General features: G+C 43.1%; 1 protein-coding gene across 4 annotated transcripts in view; it reads right to left on the bottom strand.

The window, feature by feature from the left end:
- The window catches only part of mgat3b (beta-1,4-mannosyl-glycoprotein 4-beta-N-acetylglucosaminyltransferase b), a 76,358-nt gene that overhangs the window by 41,941 nt on the left and 16,525 nt on the right, over positions 1-17,892 (bottom strand). Inside the window, exon 1 of one of the 4 annotated variants that reach the window (XM_084378670.1) lies at positions 7,093-7,152. The exons of 2 other annotated variants lie outside the window; for them this stretch is intronic. The gene's annotated coding sequence lies outside the window, so the exon portion shown is untranslated. Of the gene's footprint in view, positions 1-2,188; positions 2,241-7,092; positions 7,153-17,892 lie in introns of those variants that run through there. One more of the 4 variants, XM_084378671.1, reaches the window with a different exon arrangement.

Here is a 17,892-nt window from a genome sequence, read left to right as displayed (position 1 = left end):
ACCGCAGCGAAAAAAACTGAACGCTGCCGTCCTTGACCTTAGTGCTGTTATATAATGACCCGAAAGGCTGCAGAGAGAGGGGGCGTGACAGAGGGAGGCAGATAATTACTGTAACTGAACAGTACATGCTCAGTTTTGGACTGTATAATCAGCCGAGTGTACTGTCAAAGCAATAAATGGATTGTCTTTACTTCAGCTACAAAAGATAAATCTGTACATTTTGTGCACTGTTCCACTGATTCTGTTTCTGTGATTAATGGCCAAAAGACACAGAAAATATGCACGAACAGACGACAGAATATATTCAAATAAAAAGCGTAACAAGACACAAAGATACGGGGATGAAAAATATAATACATGGGGCACTGCAGGAAGGAGAGTCTATCATTCCCTCGGCCGATCGGAGAGGTCACGGTGGCTGCAGTCTGCCGCATCGACACCAGTCACTGTCAGAAGCAGAGCTCCTTCACATTACAGCAATGAGAGCGCTGAAGGAGAGTGGAAGAGACAAGACTGACTGATACACTTTAAGAAGGTTTTCATCTGCCGGCTCAGAGAGTGCAGTCTGGAAGTGCTTCAATTAGAGCATCAGGGAGAACTTCCTCTGCGACTGACCCGCCGCCATTTCCCCGTGTCAAAGGGCTCGTTCAGCCAAATTATGAAACAGGCATCATCTCTCTCGCGGTCAGCCGTCCAAATACTGCCGTTCTTGGAAGTGTTTCATGCCGCCGCACCAGTAATTGCCGCGCCGTTCTCATGAATACAATATCTTAAGAAACACCTCGAGGGAATTTTCGTTAAATTTGGCACAAATGTCCACTCGGACTCAGGGATGACCTCATAAGGATGTGTCACTGTGACCTCACAAAACACGGACAGAAATATAATTCACGTGCTTAATTATGACACAAATGTCTCATCTTATAAAATGTGGTGACATTAAATATCCAGGAGGTCAAAGGTCAACTTCAGTGTGACGTGATTAAGGTGCTGGTGCACAGAGGCTTACAGACTATGGAAAAAAATGACAGCTCGCACTTCTCCAAACCTTGAAAAATATATATGACGGGTGCAGGGAAGTGGCAGGAATCAACAATGAACAAAACTCTCAGAGACAAATCCTCTCTTCTACTGTGCACGGAGGCATACAACCACGAGGCGGTTATTCCAGTCGGACATGTTTTTTGAGATATCTATCTCTGCAGACGCCTGCTGCCGCCCTGATAACATGAGAGATGAATGGAAATCTGAATTAAAACGACATTTAAAGCTGCATTAATTGATTTTTGTGGCCACTTTTGTGGCGCGGTGTAACGAGCTCTTTGTGTAGCATTACAAATAAAGTAGCAACATTAGCTTTTTAGCTCAACTTGTGTGCTTCAGGCCATCTGCTCAGCCCAATTTTCATTTTCTTTACTCCTTCATTGTCTCAACCGACTCTTTGATTCACGGCCGGCGAAAAATTATTCATTGGTGCGGCCTGAAAAAACAAAAGAAGAAGAAAAAGTGTTTTTTTTTAAAAAAGGGAGTTTATTTTGACAGATATTACGATTGCGATATGATTCACGATTAGCAGGAATGATAATCTTTTATCACAGTTTTCATTTCCACTGAAAAAATGATAATAATAGTGTGACATCCGTTGGCGACCGTACCAAATAAACATCTTATCTCACATCTGGAGACCGAGGCTTGTAGGCCAGGGCATCTCTGCAGCACTGCACACGTTAAATCTTGTCAGAAAAAAATGCAGCTTGGCCGTATTACGATGTTGATACCATTCCAGTTAATTGTGCATCCCTCCCTAATCCACTAACCTCACTTTTAACTGTCTGTGTTGGTTTTATGTGAGCACCACATCGCTCCTTCTCCACTGTATTTAAATGGAGGCATGACTGGATACCACTAGAGATAGTGAGAAAATACGGGTGACCAGACCTGATAACAGTCAAATAGTGTACAATATGAATGTGTGACTCATTCATGTGATCGTGTGTGGATGATTTTGTCAGTAGCCGCTCGAGCTCAACAGCGAGCGTCCATTCAGCGACTGCAGCTCTGCATTCAGCTCGTGTTTCTCTGCCGTCGGTGTCCACCTTGACCCTTTGGCAGCCCAGCTAACCGACTAGCATCTCAAGTGCTCTCATCTCGGCCGACCCTTCTTCCCTCTCGACAGCACAAGCCTCACCTGCACTCGGGGCTCTCACTGGAAAAGGTCGAGGATGAAGAGGGAAAAGAAAACTGGGGCTGTGGGGGAGGAACGAAAAAGGAAAATGTCAGGCGCCCTGAGCTCTACTCGTCAGCAGGATGCGTGCCGGAGAGAAAAAGGCTACGTGCTAGCATGTCCGATCCCTCTGAGAGCTGGGTAAATAACCCTGGGCTGTTTGCTGTGCTCATGCTAATCTCCACACGGGCGTGCGCACGCAGACGCGCACACAAATAACACCTTTTGTCACCGTTTTCCATCTCCCCCCCTCGCTGACACCTCATTGTCATTCTCTTTCTCTCCTCCTGCCTCTCCTTTCAGTCTGTCTCCATCTTCCTCTCTGCTCTCGGCTTTCAAAAACAGAAAATAAGACTCGACTAGTTTTTTTGTTTCTTTTTCTGCCTTCCTTGTCATCTCGGGCCGACAAAGAGAGGAAGGGAGAAAGTTTGCTGACATTTTAAAGCTCCCACTCATTCAGAGAACACTGAGGTACTCCCTTTCTGCACAGCCAAATGCTCAGGGCTCCTTGGAAAGCATCGCAGCACATCAACATGACGCATTATTCATTTTTTATTAGGATAAATCATCGGAGGACAACATGATAAGAAACCACAGATGGCTTTAGGCGGTAAAGCATGATGGGGAATCATTTAGGCCGGGTTGGAGTAGCTCAAAGGTGTGATTACCACGAGCGCGCGTTGTTTGTATTAACACAGTGACACAGTATGATGATTAAACGAGGGAACAGAATTAGATTCATAGCGCAGTAATGAACTCGACTCCATGCAAACGGATCATTTTGTTGTGTCGAGCGAGCGAGTAGCTTCAGAGTCATGCATCAGTCCCTGGAGATCCGTTTGTTACGTTTCCACTTTGACTCTTATTCTGCAAGACCCCGAAATGAACCTGGAAATACATGAGATTATTTATGTATTCATTTATTTTTGGCCTTTTGTGGCTTTTGTTTTATTTGACAGGACAGCTTGGGAGTGACAGGAAATGCTGCAGGGAGGGGGGCTGACAGGCAGCAAATGGCAACAGGTCGGATTTTAACCCCGGGTCACTGGAGCGAGGACAAAGCCTGTGTTCGTGGGCACACGCTCCACCAACTGAGCCACCAAAATAACTGATTTATACCAGAAACAACCCGACACAGACTGGTCCTACTGTGGAAAAGTGAAGATATTGTGCTAAAAGCTTGGTTAAAGTGAAAGTCACCTACATGAGTAGTACTCGAGAGAAAGTCTTAAAGTATCTGATGTTAGTTCTGAAGTACTAAAAGTAATTTTCTGGCAATAAATATACTTCAGTATCAAAAGTAAAAGTAAAAGTAAATGTATGTATATACTGTATACTATGGATCAATGGATTATCATCCTGGACTATTATTGGATTCAATATTCAGCATTTTCCTGATTATTGGATTATAGTTTTATTCAGTTGCAGATAAAATAAATACATATATTAATATAAAAATGCACTACTGGCTCTGATACAGCATGTAATCTGCAGAGTAACTAAAGTTATCAAATAAATGTAGCAGCGTAAAAGTAAAATACTTGCACACTATAGAAGTATAAAGTAACAGAAAATGGAAATTCTCATGTATAATAAGGTACTTCAAAATGGTACTTAAGAACAGTACTTGAGTAAATGTACTCACTTTCATTCCGTCACTGATGGCAGACAAAACTTATTATTATTATAATAAATATATATCATCATAAATATCACTCATATTATAATACACTTACTTTTACTGTACTTTATCTACTACTACTGCTACTACTACTACTGCTACTGCACCTTACTGGCTCCCATCTGACACACTTACAGCCATCATGTACATACAGTACTACCTCACTATAATACAGTTGTTCACTGCTCTTCTGCACTGTGATGTTGCACCATTTGTATTTATTTGTACTACAGAAGCGTTTCACTTCCCTGTACACCTGAGTATTAAAACCATGAGGCTAAACTGGAATCTGTGCGTCAACCGTCAAGTTCAGCCCATGCATGTCCAAAGAAGCGGCCTCGTGGCAGCTGCTATTCTTGGTATTCACACTCCCGACCATAAAAAAGTGCCATAACGAACTGGAACAACTCACAGCGGTCACACGATCTTCATCAATGGATTGAGTTTGCTCATTTCATTTTCTTTGACTTGCAGTCTGAAAGTTTATTCTTGATCTCAGAGTAAACAATCCTGCCACAATGACTATTTAGCAGATGTTCTGGTGCTTTTCGATCGTAGCACAAAACCAAAGTCATCTCTCAGTCTCTGCCAAAACTTCCTGCATGACTGTTACTAATACTAACAGGTGTTTCTGATCATCTGCTCATTTGGTTAAAGTCTCGGTTAAGTTCAAGCACCGAAACCATTTCATTTAGAAAGCTCACATTCGGTTTGTGGTATCAGATAATCGCCGAGCTCGGTCTGCTGTTGATGCTGACAGAGGACAGTCATTGTTCACACGACCACAACAGATCACTGGTCGGGAAACTAAATTAAAAGTCGCTTAAAGGGAAATTAAACCTGAGGTTCATAGACAGCAGCAGGTGCCACCGCAGATGGAAACCACTGCAGAGGAGCAGTGTTACATTTTCAACAAAAGGACAAGTAGTAGCTGCTGAGAAAAGGGAAATCAACACAAGGTCTTTTCAAAAACCCTCTTTAGCGTATTTAATCAGCTTTTCCTCATTTATGAAATGATTTCGCAGAGCAGCTACCGAAATAAAAAAAATGACAAACACTCTGCTGCAACGTTTTTCTGTCGATTCTCCAGAGTTAAACCTCGAGCAGATGGGTCACAGCGGCTTCATGAGCCACTTGAGGCTTCTCCTGTGCTACGGTTGATCGGAGGCGAATGGAACAATCTTTAAAAATGTAAATAATGACTTCATTTCCAGTGCATTTTCCTGCGATAATGGAGCGATTTAGAAGAGCAGAGGGGGAGCAGAGTGGGCTCATCCAAACAAACATGAAGCATCTCTGTGAAACCACAGACGCTCCTCCAAAACCTTTCCACACACTGCAGCACAGAGAGAAGTTGCAGCATCACCCAACGTTAATTTCCTCTCGGGGGGGAAACGTAAATGTTAGTTTTGAGGAACCACAAACTGATATCCACTAATTGGATCTTGCTACTAGGGGACATTGTGTGTGATTGCTTCCTGTATTGCCGAATTTCCTGTTATTTGTTTCAATCTTGCAACGCCGCGACATATAAATACACAGCTTTCCATCGAAGTCACGTCATACATCAGTAATGTGCATTACCTCACTCACAGGGACGGAGCTTTGCAGGGAAAGCCTGCACTCTGATAGGTCACCACATGATTCAAAACCACTGTAGTTCAGCCTGAGGGGGAACACACAGAGGAGCTCCGGCTGTTCGTTTATATTCACCTGCACCGTCAAACTTTAACTTTGCATGTGCCACATGTAAGAGCGGCGAACGCAGGCATATGCTGCTGCTAAAGCTCCGGCACAGCGTGAAAATGCTTCATCATTAGTTGGTCGCTTCATTCGCTAATGGTGCAGAACCGCAGCAAAACATCTATCCAAACAGGCCCGGTCACAACGGGACGCCACCAAGAATATTACAGTAAAAATCTCCAGAGGGAGCTTTAAGTAGTTAGTGAACTGCATGTTAATCCTCTCCAGGACTATTCTGTTCTTCTTTTAACTCTCGATATAATTTGATTCTGTTAATTATACCTAATTGTTTTGGCTGAAATTCACATCCTCAGAGTCCAATGTGTTGTCTTTAAAATGCACACTTTGTCTGAAGAGCTGGACCAACACACAGATGTTTGACTTTCTGTAATAAGGCAAACTAAAACAGGGAACTAGCAGATTTGAAAGACATAGACACATTTTTATTTTAGCTGGAGAATATTTATAAAATAAACTAATTTAATATTCATCCCAATAATAGCAGCCAGTTAGTAATCAGCAGTTGCCCGAACCAATAAAACATCTTCTCAGCAGCATAGTTTTAGCTGAAAAAATGTGTCTGACTGTCAAAATTAATGTTTTTGCTTTCAATCTCGTTAGCTCTATCTTCTAAGTTCACTTGCTATCTGAGAGTTAGCAACCTTGGTAGTCGATAGCTCAGATAGCCATGGAGGCCACAGAGAAAATACAAAGAGGATCTGGAAGCTGTTGTGACCGACTAGCGCTAGCATGTAGCAATGTAACAGGAAACATAATCTCAACTCAAAAAACAACCTGTGCCGTTCGACCGATCGTGATCAAAATCAAAAGTGTGGTCGTGTAATTAAATCAAGACCCCTGTATTAAAGAATCATTATTAGTAGTAGCAGGAAGTGTCTAATAAAGCTGTCAATACAAACGCTTTCTATAAATCTGTGCACTTCAGGTTGTCACTGACAGGTCATGAATTCATTTCATGCCACACAAGCTCTGAACGCCTGCTAGAAGAAATAATGACGTGTCTTTAATGAATACCTGCCACTTTTCTTGTTGAGGTAAATAAGGGCCTCGTCTGACACGTGCACGCGGTCACATGGACCGACTGGCAACTAGACGAACGAGGGATTTCTGTTTTTTCACCTCTCCGCAAAAATCGAAAAAATCTGAAAATGAGCACCTGTCCCATCTGGGCTGTTTATAGAGGGGAATGTGAGAGGAGGGAGAGGCGACTGGCAGCTCATTAAACCCCGGAGGACAACCTTGTTAATGATGCGAGCGGTGGGCGAGCGCGACACTCAGGCTCGCACCTCACCCATTGCTATTAGATGTTACAGGGTGACAGGAAGGTGCATGCACAGGCGCACACAGGCAAATGAGTGTCTATAAAAAAAGACCAACGGGGAACATAAATAGACCGACAGGCAGATATCAACAGCTTCTTTACCTTATAGAAAACTCACATCCTCATGCCGCCCATACGTTCAGGCTCGCAACTCGACGAGATCTAATTGAGTTCCTGGCAATTCGGCGACATCTGTCCGCTCCTCCTCATCTTGACTCTTCAGCTTTCAATCAGCCACACGCACACGCTGACAAACACACACACACACACAATTACAGAGGGCCTATTAGTGATGTTAAGCCTTCCTTCTCGTGATGGCAGGATGAGACGACTAATGGCTGCTGTTGATTAGCGAGTGTCGGCCTCCCTCCGAGTGCCGTCTTTTGCATACGGCTGTGCAGCTGGGACCGGACACAGAAGAATGGCATTGTCTTCCGCGAAACTGAGAACTGAGAATTTCTGCACCAGTTTTGATAACCGCTATCTATGATCTGCTATCTTCTCTGCTACGGATCAGGTTTAGAGATAGAGTGTTGCAACATGGCCAAATATTTCATATCTAGATTCATGGTGACGTACAGCACGTTGGACAGGCTCGTGTCTTATTATAAAACGTACCCTTACTTGCTTATCTTCATCCGTTTATTCAGAAATGTTGTGCATATTTTCAATTAACCATGTAACAAAATATGAAAATGTGAAATGTTAATGTATAAAATATAAAAAGCCAAATAAAAACACCCTTTAACTGTAGTTGCAAAAAGAATATAGGCCTAAAATGTGAATAAGGTAAAAAACAATATCAAAATCAATCATAAATTGCAAAGTACGGTTGTCTGTCTGGTCCGTGTTGGACTTTTGTGACAGAACTAACCCGTCTTTTAGGTGCGAGTGCTTCTCCTGTCCGGGTTAGACATTCACTCTCCTCCGTGTTTGTTTGTTTTGCCTTCATGCTAGTTTTCCTGCCTGCGTTCGTGCTGTGAAGGTGAACACAAGGCCGAATGATGAAAAATACTGCCTGACAGACGGTGATCTGCAACGCAACGACAGAGCACAATCTGAAATGAATGACGTTTTTTAAAAAACACCTCATAGTCGACCTGCCACGTAAGAGCTGCTCATCCTGACACAATCAGGCTCGTTTTGTCAAGATGCTCCAAACGCTGCTTCACGTGTTTCCATCCCAACAAGAAAAGATATCCATTAAAACAGTAAACTTAAAAGGTATAGTAGAGAATAGTGGGAGAAAACATCAGTTATTTGGACCTTCAGAAGACAAAATTGACAGAAATGGGATTAATGACACCAGAAGGTTCAGTCAGATGCAATCCATAACGCAGGTGTCAATACTGCAGAAATGTTTCTACCATTCCTCTCAGAGAAGACGTTTTTAAAATCATACGGCGCGGTCTTAATCGATGCCATGGGTAAATTGTCTCGGCGCCAACGCGACTAAAACAATTTTCAGCACATTTGTTGTCTCGGGGCGATGAAGGGAATTATGATCCAAACTTAAAAATCAATGTTTTAGGTGAGCGTCCTCTAGGATTTCAATTTTCCTTTTGAAAAACATCAATCGGCTCGAGCTACCTGTTCGCTCGCAGCCACACACCTGCCTCTGAGAACTATTCTTAGGCTTTTTAATATTAAGATTTGTTTCTCCCTCTCTTTTTTTTTCTTCTTCGGCCATCTGTATCCCATCTGTCTCAAAACTACTTTCTGTGCCTGGGGGGGGTTTTCTCAAGAAGAGAGGCTATTTGCAAAATCTAAAGTAGAAAACCCTGGGCATGGAGCCACCAAGACATACAAAAAAACCTTCCAGGAAAACTGTGCTATGACCCAGTAGTTCCCACCCTGAGAAGCCCCCCCCCCTCCCTCTGGCTTCAATACAATCTGAAAGGCTGTGAGATGAAAGGGAAACACATACTGTAAATCTACGACTTCAAATTAAACGACCCACGAAGAAGAAATACCTTCTTTTGTTGATCAGCTCTCAGTTCAATGACCTTAACCCCTAACCGAGGAAGTCTGTGAACCGCAGCTCTAAACCGCAGTGACTCCCCTCGCTGAAAAAACCCAACTCGCTGCGAAGTTTCACCACTGAAACGCTCCAGCGGCCCCCCACTTCACTGCTCATTCAATTTCCTGCTCTTTGCATTGCTTACATTTTGCATTTTTTGGTATCAGGAGCAGAATAAGCCTAATTTCCTGGATCACTTCTGTTTCAATCAACCGGCTGTAAAAGAGCAGGCAGGAAAGCCTCTTGCTCCCGAGCATCAGGGAAAGAAAAACAAAATTCCTCTGCCCTTAAAAGGATCATGGCAGAGAAGATGGACGCAGAAGTGAGAAGCGGAGAGGAGGGTGGATTTCTTTAATGAGAGTAATTAGTGCGAGCAGAGGAGGTGGCTGCAGGAGGGAGGCTGTGAGTCGGTGGGGTGACGCGGGGTTATTCTTGACAAGATGAGTTTCCAGTCAACAGCTCGTGCTCTGAAGAGAGGTGAGAGGGTCATCGCGCCGGCATTGTGTTTTTGTGCGAGTGTGCATTGTATTCTTTTTGATTTTCCCTAAATTAAGTTTCCCGTTAAGGACAAAGAAAGTCTGGAAGGGAAACTGAACAACAAATTCCTGAATTAAGCCGACAATGGCGACGCAGTCCCTCTAACAGCAGCGCAGCTGTACGCGGCTCAAACACATAAATTGGATCGTTTAGACGCACAAACAGCCGCTCTATTTTCTGATAAAATGCCACATTATGTCGCTGAAACAGTGAGGGGCACAGAGCGGTTGGGGGCTTTTTCTCTAACTTCGTGCCTCGTCAATGAGTCGTTAAGGGCAAATTGTGGACGTTGAAATGTCGCACGCGCGTCAGTTTGAGCACACAAACAACACACGCTGCTCTTTCTGGGAAATAAGCGGTAATAGGGAGCTTTGTTCAATAGAAAAGAGCAGTTTGCCAACGCTCTCCATACAGTCTGTCTGCATCAACGAGAACCGTTCAGCTCAAGCCAAAATAAAAAAGCACCAGAGCTTTCACAAACCCTGCGAACATGTCACTAAATCACTCAGCGAAACAACGGCGTCAGTGTTGCGCCACACAAAACCGCTGTCAGTCAGTGCAATGTGACTTAAAACCAATAACTACAGAGAGCATGACATGATTAATTTCATGTGATAATCTGTAGTTTTCTTTTCTTCGTCGAGGTTTGTTTAAGATTCTCCCCCCAAAAGATTATTCAGCAGAGCCGACCACATCCTGACGCACTGATGCTGTAATCACCTGAGGTAGACACTGGTCCCAAACTTCAGCCACATTTGCATGGTCATAGACTAAGTACCATAATGACCTTTAATGCAAATACATGTCATATCACGGTCGTATTACACGTTTACGACCTGATTTTCATATCTGGGTGAGGTACAGACAGCAGGAGGCTGCCAAGCCAGCGATCACGGTGTGAAACCCCCGAGTCTGGGATCCAAAGTGATTTTTAAGGAGGCCTCAAGACATTTCCAGCTATGTTTGTTTGGACAGAAACATGAATTTTAAGCCAATGTTTTCCTAAACCTAACCAGAACATAAGAACAACCTTGTCACGACATAAAACAGAAACTGGAGGTAAAGAAACGTAAAGTTGTAAGTGGTTGCAGAAATGTTCATTTCCAACTTTCATTCTGGCGACTGAGTTCTTTCCTCTGGTGGTTAATTGATTTAATAAAGTACATTTTAGCTAAGCGGGCTTCATTTCAGGCCTGATGGACCCGCCACAAACCATCACTCATCAATGAATAACACTACCCGACACATTTTTTCCACCAAGCTCTCAAGTTTGTAGAAGTAGCAAGCGACAGAAACACTCAACTACTGCCATCGAGCAAATTTGTCGTAGCTTCTTGAACAACGACGCTAAAAATCTGCGGCTTGTTGAGGCTGAAATATTCATTACATCCACATTAGTATTCATACTTGTAATGTACAGTCACCTTTTGTTCCACTTATACAAGTAGAAACATCAGACTTTGGCAGTTCGGCAGCTCACACAGCCTCCTAGTCGATTTCATTTAATCTACATGTTTATCACCCGCGGTCGTCTTAAGTCTTGACGGACCCCGTTTCTTTTCCCGTCAGCCAAAAATCCACTCGTATAATAATAGAAGTTTCTTTCAGCAGCTCCTCCGTCACATTTCAACGCTGTGATGAAACACAGTGAGTGGCAGTAATGGCAGGAGACCCTGCAGAGAGGCAGCGTGACACAGAGTCAGTCTGGGAGAACGAGGAGGAGACAAAAATAGGTAGAGAGAGGCAGGGGGTGACATGAAATGAGAACATAAGAGCGAGGTAACCGTGTGTGTGTGCGTGCGCGTGTGCGTGCCAATAAGAAACTAAACCACAGATTAAAGCGACCTTGATATAAGACAGCTGATAAGAAACAACCGCGACAACTACAGGAGGAGGAAAATGGCTTCTCCCCCTTTAGCAACTAGAATCAAGTTGCCCTTGAGCAAGGCATCGAACACCATAAGACTCCCAGCAGCTGGTGACTGTAGTCATCCCGGGAAGCTTTCATGTGTAAAAACTGCACAAAAATGAAAATAACACGGCAGACTTGTGTGAGCTAGCTGCCCCCAGATGAGGGAGGGAGACGTTCAAAGTTTAAAGAGCTCGTCTGTGATATCCTTTTAGGGCGGCGTCTCTGGTGCTGAGGGGCTCGCTGCGCTGGTGTTTTTTTGAAATGCATCGCCTGTCAATCATTCGGTGGCAGCAGCGGAACAAATGTCTTGAGATCAGTTCTTGTTAGCCAAAAAAAACCCAACGTTGAGTCTCTTTCATCAAGTGAAATACTCTTCATTTTGGTTTAGTCGGTACAAGGAGATTACCCACCGCTGTCTGTAAGTAGAGCAGCAACAATTAGTAGATAAGTGATCGATTAAAAGAAAATGATTTACCTACTATTTTGATAAACGATCTGTTTGCCAGCAAAAGAAGTCAAGCATTTCCTGGTTTAAGCTCATTAATCGTAAGGATTTGCTGCTTTTCTTTGTCACTTATGATCATAAATGAGGAGTGTTTTGCTTTTGGACTGTTGGTTGGACGAAAATAGCAATCTGAACGCTTCACTTTGGGCTGCTGGAAACTTTGATGAGCATTTTTCACAGTTGTTTTGACATTTTATTGACTATTAGACTATTCATCTCGTAAATAATTGTTAGTTTGCAGCCCTAAATCACTTTAACGGATAAGACTATGATTTGTTGTGACAATATTGTGTTTGGTGTAGTAGCAGCATTGTCTAAATGGGTTGTTATTGTTGTCGCAGACCACCTATTATTTAAGGTTTATGGCGCTTGAGCCATGAAGGGACTAAAAGCTTGAATATCTGCCTCTGCAGCATCATTTTGGCTTTGTTTATTGTCAGTCTGTCTCTTAGTTTGAGTCCCACAACTTTGTGTAAGTGCAAAAGTAAATGTCTCTTTATCGTATGTGTCGCTTATATTGCGTGCACGATCAATCGATAGTCTTTTTTTTAACATTTCCTGGTTCAAGTCTCGTAAATGTTAGGTACTTGCATCATTTATGATAGTTAATGAAGAGTCTTTGTGTTTTGCACTGTCAGCTGGACAAAATAAACGATTTGAAGACGCTCCGGGAAATTATGACTCAAGTTTTTTCTCATTTTTTTGACATTTTAAAGGGTTAACGATCCATTAATCTTGAAAGCAATCAGCAGATTCATTGATAATGAAGCCCTGCCTGGAGGAGAGAGAGAGTCTACGTTCTTCCTGGCAGCTGAGCCGAGGAGGACAAGTTCAAATGCCCAGTCTGATGTGAAGTGAATTTTAGCTGAAGGTCACTTGAGGATTTGAGAAATTGCTATTGTGGGAAACATGGTGCAAAAGCATGTCAAGTTAAAGCAAAAGTGTTGCAAGGAAATGAGGAAGTGAGCCCTCGATCGAAGCAGAAGTTACATCAAACTGTACCTCAGATCCTCTGATTTACGAAACCATTCGGTTTGCTGTTAGACGCACTCACTGCGAGTATGTGCAGGCTGATTATCCGTCATTCATTTACGTTGATACAGTCCACATGAACACTTCCACCTGTCTGCAGGCTTTTATCTCCCGCTGGCTGGTTTTATATTCGAGTCACGTTTCACCGTGTGTCGTATATCCACTGATTGTGCCGTACAGTGCGAGAGCAGAACAAGAGCAACGAGGGAGCTTGTGTTTTTGTGTCACACAGATATAGAAGTGTCAGAGCATATGTGCGTGTGAGAGGGAAGACAGATCTAACAGCATGTGTGCACACGAGAGACAGCCAACACGGTGTGTATGTGTGTGCGTGGACCAGCCCTCAGTGTGTTTTTTTTTAATTATTTTTATCACATCTCAACTTCCTCTTTTGCCATCTTCTCTGCAGCTCTGCAAAACTCAACACGCCCATCCCTCCTGCTTGCAATCACTAAACGAGAGCTTTACGTTCGCACTTGTTAAGTCTAAGATCAGCTTTGGTCTTTTGGATTCAACAGAGCAAACTGAGCGTCGTGTTAACAGTAAAGCTGTAACAGTACAGAACATAAAATGAAGTCTGAGCTCAGTTTAGGGGGTCACAGCTTTGTTTATGCTTTTAGTACACAAAAATAATATTTTTATGCTTTAAATTTGAAAAAATCTGACATTTAAGTCAATAAAATCAAGGTACTCATTGCAACATTTAACCAATACATGCATGTTTCTTAGTATGAGTGTGGTTGCAGACGTGTGGAGATCAACGCTCCTGTGTCTTTTCTTATTGCTGTGCGCCTATCTAAAATCAGTAGCGACTAGTGAGTATCTAAAATCAGTAGCGACTAGCGAGTATCTAAAATCAGTAGCGAGTAGGTGGTGAAGCCTCTTTCCGTGTAACCATTCTCTACACAAGCTAGGCTAACCTGACTAGCATGTGTACATTACACAACAACCAAAGCTCTCTGGGTAGAAGTGTTAACGTTATATTTCTAGATATGCAAAAATGACTCAATGCAACTGGACAATAAAGGTAATAAACTTGTTTTACAGGCAACCATTACAAAGAGTACAGCAAACAATACTTAACACGCATCATGGAAGATATTGTCCTGCCCTTAACAGCAAGATAATCACACAGACACGCAAACACAGCTGTATAAATCAGATAAGATAAGTTGAAGCTAAACACCATGACACGCTGCTTTATAATCAGACAGGGTTGTAAAGCATCTGCAGTTATGCTAGCTTCTCTGTGAGGCTGTGATACTGAGGCACAGGGAGGCTTTGAGCTAAATGCTAACATATGCACGCAGTGACAAACAACACACTGACGTGTAGACGGTATAATGTTTACCATGCTAAGCATCTTAGCTTAGGGTTTTAGCATGTTAACATTTGCTAACAGCACTGAATATAAATTATAGACTATAGACTGGTTGTGTTCAAAGCTTGTTCAAATAATGATGTTCTTGACAATAAAACAAAAAGCTAAAAAACATTGAGCTCCTCTTGCAGGATTTTTTCACCCCCCTCACACTCAACTGGATGCTTCTGCTTGCAGCTTGTTTACTGTTTTGCCCCTTCTTGTCTTCGCAGTCTTCTTGAACTTACGGTGACGAGTGATTTTATAGCTTGTAGGCCTCAAGGTGAACGATAGCACATTTAAAAAAAGAAAAAGAAATCAGCGTGCTTGCTCATACAGATCTTTCTCTAATTGCCGGTGTGATTTTCCTCCGCGGTCATGAGAACGTTTAAGCCTCAAAATCGGGTAATGGGCCAGAAAAAGGTTAAGAAAACCGACGCCAGTGTGAGACTGTGAACGCTGTCTTGAGTGCTGTCCTGACAGCTGCATCTCTCACAGCTGGTTGAAGAAAACCGAAGCGCGTTCTCGTCTCGCGTGATTCAGAATTAGCTAGATAAGAGACTCGCATGCTGCAGAAAAGAAAAAAAAGAAAAATCCCCGTGCGTCTGCATCAAAAGACGTAACGACCGGACTCTCTCACGTGTTTGAGAGCCTCAGATGTATGTGGAGCTGGGAGAGATGAGAGGAAGCTAATGTGGACAAACAGTGTTAATATGCAGCGCTTATTAGAGAACAAGACCGCCGTTGATTCCAGTACAGTGCTTCTCATTATGTGTGAGTTCGAGAGAGTGAGAGGGGAACAGAACATGAGAGAGAGCATTGTGGGGTCAAGCATAGGCCTGGGTACAGAATATTGTATATGTGTGTGTGTGTGTGTGTGTGTGTGTGTGTGTGTGTGTGTGTGGGTGTGTGTGTGTGTGTGTGCACGCTCACTGGCTCGCCACTCTGTCTCCAAGATAGTGCTGTTGGAACACAATGAAGCCCATTCAACCCTGGAGCCACCTCCTGTCTCCAGAATAGTGCTGTATCACAGCTCCTGATGGGGCTACAACATGTACGTGTGTGTGAGTCTGACACACACACACACACACACACACACACACGCTTACAGTCGCATAATCCGCAATAAAGCCATCTTTGAATTGTCATTACGTTGATGTAATACCATCATGAGCAAATGTGACGACGGGCTGGCGTGTCAGCCGGTGAATTATAATGACTTCAGACCTTTGACGTGTAATGCCAGCGCAGTGTGAGGGGCGTTCATCACGTCGCATGTAAAAACTCACACGGGGCGATCTAATGCCCCTTGAAGCTCATCAGCGATGGACACGTACACGTAAATACCCATTTTCATATATTGAAAACACAATATAGATATGAAAACATGTCCAGCTGCGGCTTTTAATAGCTGTAATCTCCCGCGACAACATGATGTACGGCTGCATTATTATCTGTGAGTGTAATATGACAAGTTGATGAGCAGATCCAGAAGAAGACTCGCATGAGGTAAAAGGTTCGAGTCAATACGCTGCCCGACACTTGACTGATAAGCCCGAGAGTTTATAAAAGGTTACAACCGAGTGGAGAGCGCTCGTCTCCTGCAGCAGCAGAGTCGTTTGTCAGCGTTTCTCATACACATAACTTTATTTTGGAGGCCCACTCAGAAAGATTGGCTCCCACCCACTAAGATTTCTTGGTGTTTTTGTGTTTATTCCTGCCTTTCGGAGCTGTGTGTGTGTGTGTGTGTGTGTGTGTGTGTGTGTGTGTGTGTGTGTGTGTGTGTGTGTGAGATGCAGATCAAAGCGCGGTCCGCTGCAGTGGTGCATTTATGTGCAATCACACTGGGGGAGAAAAGAGACTTCTCTAATCAGGAGTTGGAACTTGAATACAATGTGCCGACAGAAAAGTAGTGGGTTCCTACTTGTGGGCCGTATGTAAGCACTCCGTAGAGGTAGTTCACTTGATTATTTCCATTTTATGTCCCTTTATACTTCTACTCTGAGGCTTTTCTGAGGGGAAGTACGACTTTATAGCCATGCTGGGAATGTTGGGTCAGTCTGTTTGGCCCAGACGGTGTTATCTACACTATTGGACACATTTTCTACACAATCCCCTGAGAATGAGTCCTAACAGCTTTTCACATGTCCAGATTTTGCAATATGTCCAATATGTTGGTTTATAGTTCATGATCAGATTACTGCAAACTGATTGACATTCCCATCAGCCTCAGCTGTACTTTAGTTTAGTTTGTTTAGCAAATGCTAGCATGCTACAAAACATCATACCAGTTAAACATCAGCAAGTTAGCATGTTCCCAGGCTGACATTAGCATGTAGCTAAAGGCACCGATGTGTTCAAGTACAGGTGCGGCCTCACAGCAAGACACTTATTCTACACAAAATTTACTTTTACTTCAATGAAACTTCTTGGAAAATATGAGGAAATTATTAGAACATTACAGCCTCATACAAAAAGTCATACCTAACAAATAATAATACTGTTGACTGTGACATGTATTCACCTGACGGGCCTGTTAGTCTCAGATTTCTGTCATAAAGACCCATGGAGAACCAAAAGAAAGGGACAAATGATGTGCTACATGACATAATCCGCATTTTGTTTGGCCCTTTACTCGCTTGTCAGTCAGGTAAGACATACAATAGCCGCCCGCAGCGATATCTTCTTAAAGCATACACAAAATGACCCGTACACATTATTTACGCTGTCACTGAGAGTATCTTAGGTTACTGACAATGTATATAAAGGTGTGTAAGAGTGACCTCTTATCTCACACGCCTTTTAAAATGTGAGCCGGCTTCATGTGTGTAGTGTTTGACCTACATGCTCCAAATAGACACAAAGTCCCAAACACTCCTGATCTTTCACACGACCTTTCCTTTACAATCAGTCCTCCTTTCCCAATAATAGCTGCGGTTCCATCGCACCTATTCAGCTCTGCATTGTGTTGCTCCAGGTATCTACGACAGAGATACAGCGCCGGTGGGACAGGTGTCTGCTTACACAACCTTTACACAACAATGAAGCACCAGTGGAGTGAAACGTCAGGCAGAAACCTTCTGAGTTCAGTATTTGACTACGAGGCCGGGGAGGTGTGCAGCTCCGATAAAGGACCGACTCATACTGACTGATAATCACAGGTTAACCAACTACAGGATCAGGTCCAACTCAGCTCAAATTCCTTGAATATGCTTGGGATATGATAACATCGGGGCCCGAGGTTACGCAATGTGTTCCTGGCTTTGTGCTTATTAAAAAATGCTGAACATGTGCTTCTTAAGATTAATCCTAACTTTGGTCAATAAATGTTCAGCCAAAGAACACAACCGCAGCTCTGCACATTTTATTAGATCGGACTTACGCGAGTCTCCTCTTTCTGTGTTTAAGAAAACAAGTTGTGAGAATGTAAGGCTACGTCCACGCTGATACATTTTTTTTATCTCCAACCTGTTTCAGATCTAATCTCCATCCACGCTCACACCACTAAAGAAAGGCATATGCCATGACCCTTCAAA

Source organism: Pagrus pagrus, assembly GCF_965226575.1.
Source record: "Pagrus pagrus genome assembly, chromosome: 2".
Taxonomy (NCBI): domain Eukaryota; kingdom Metazoa; phylum Chordata; class Actinopteri; order Spariformes; family Sparidae; genus Pagrus; species Pagrus pagrus.
Note: the sequence above shows the minus strand (reverse complement) of the source record. Positions and strands in the feature narration are given on the sequence as shown.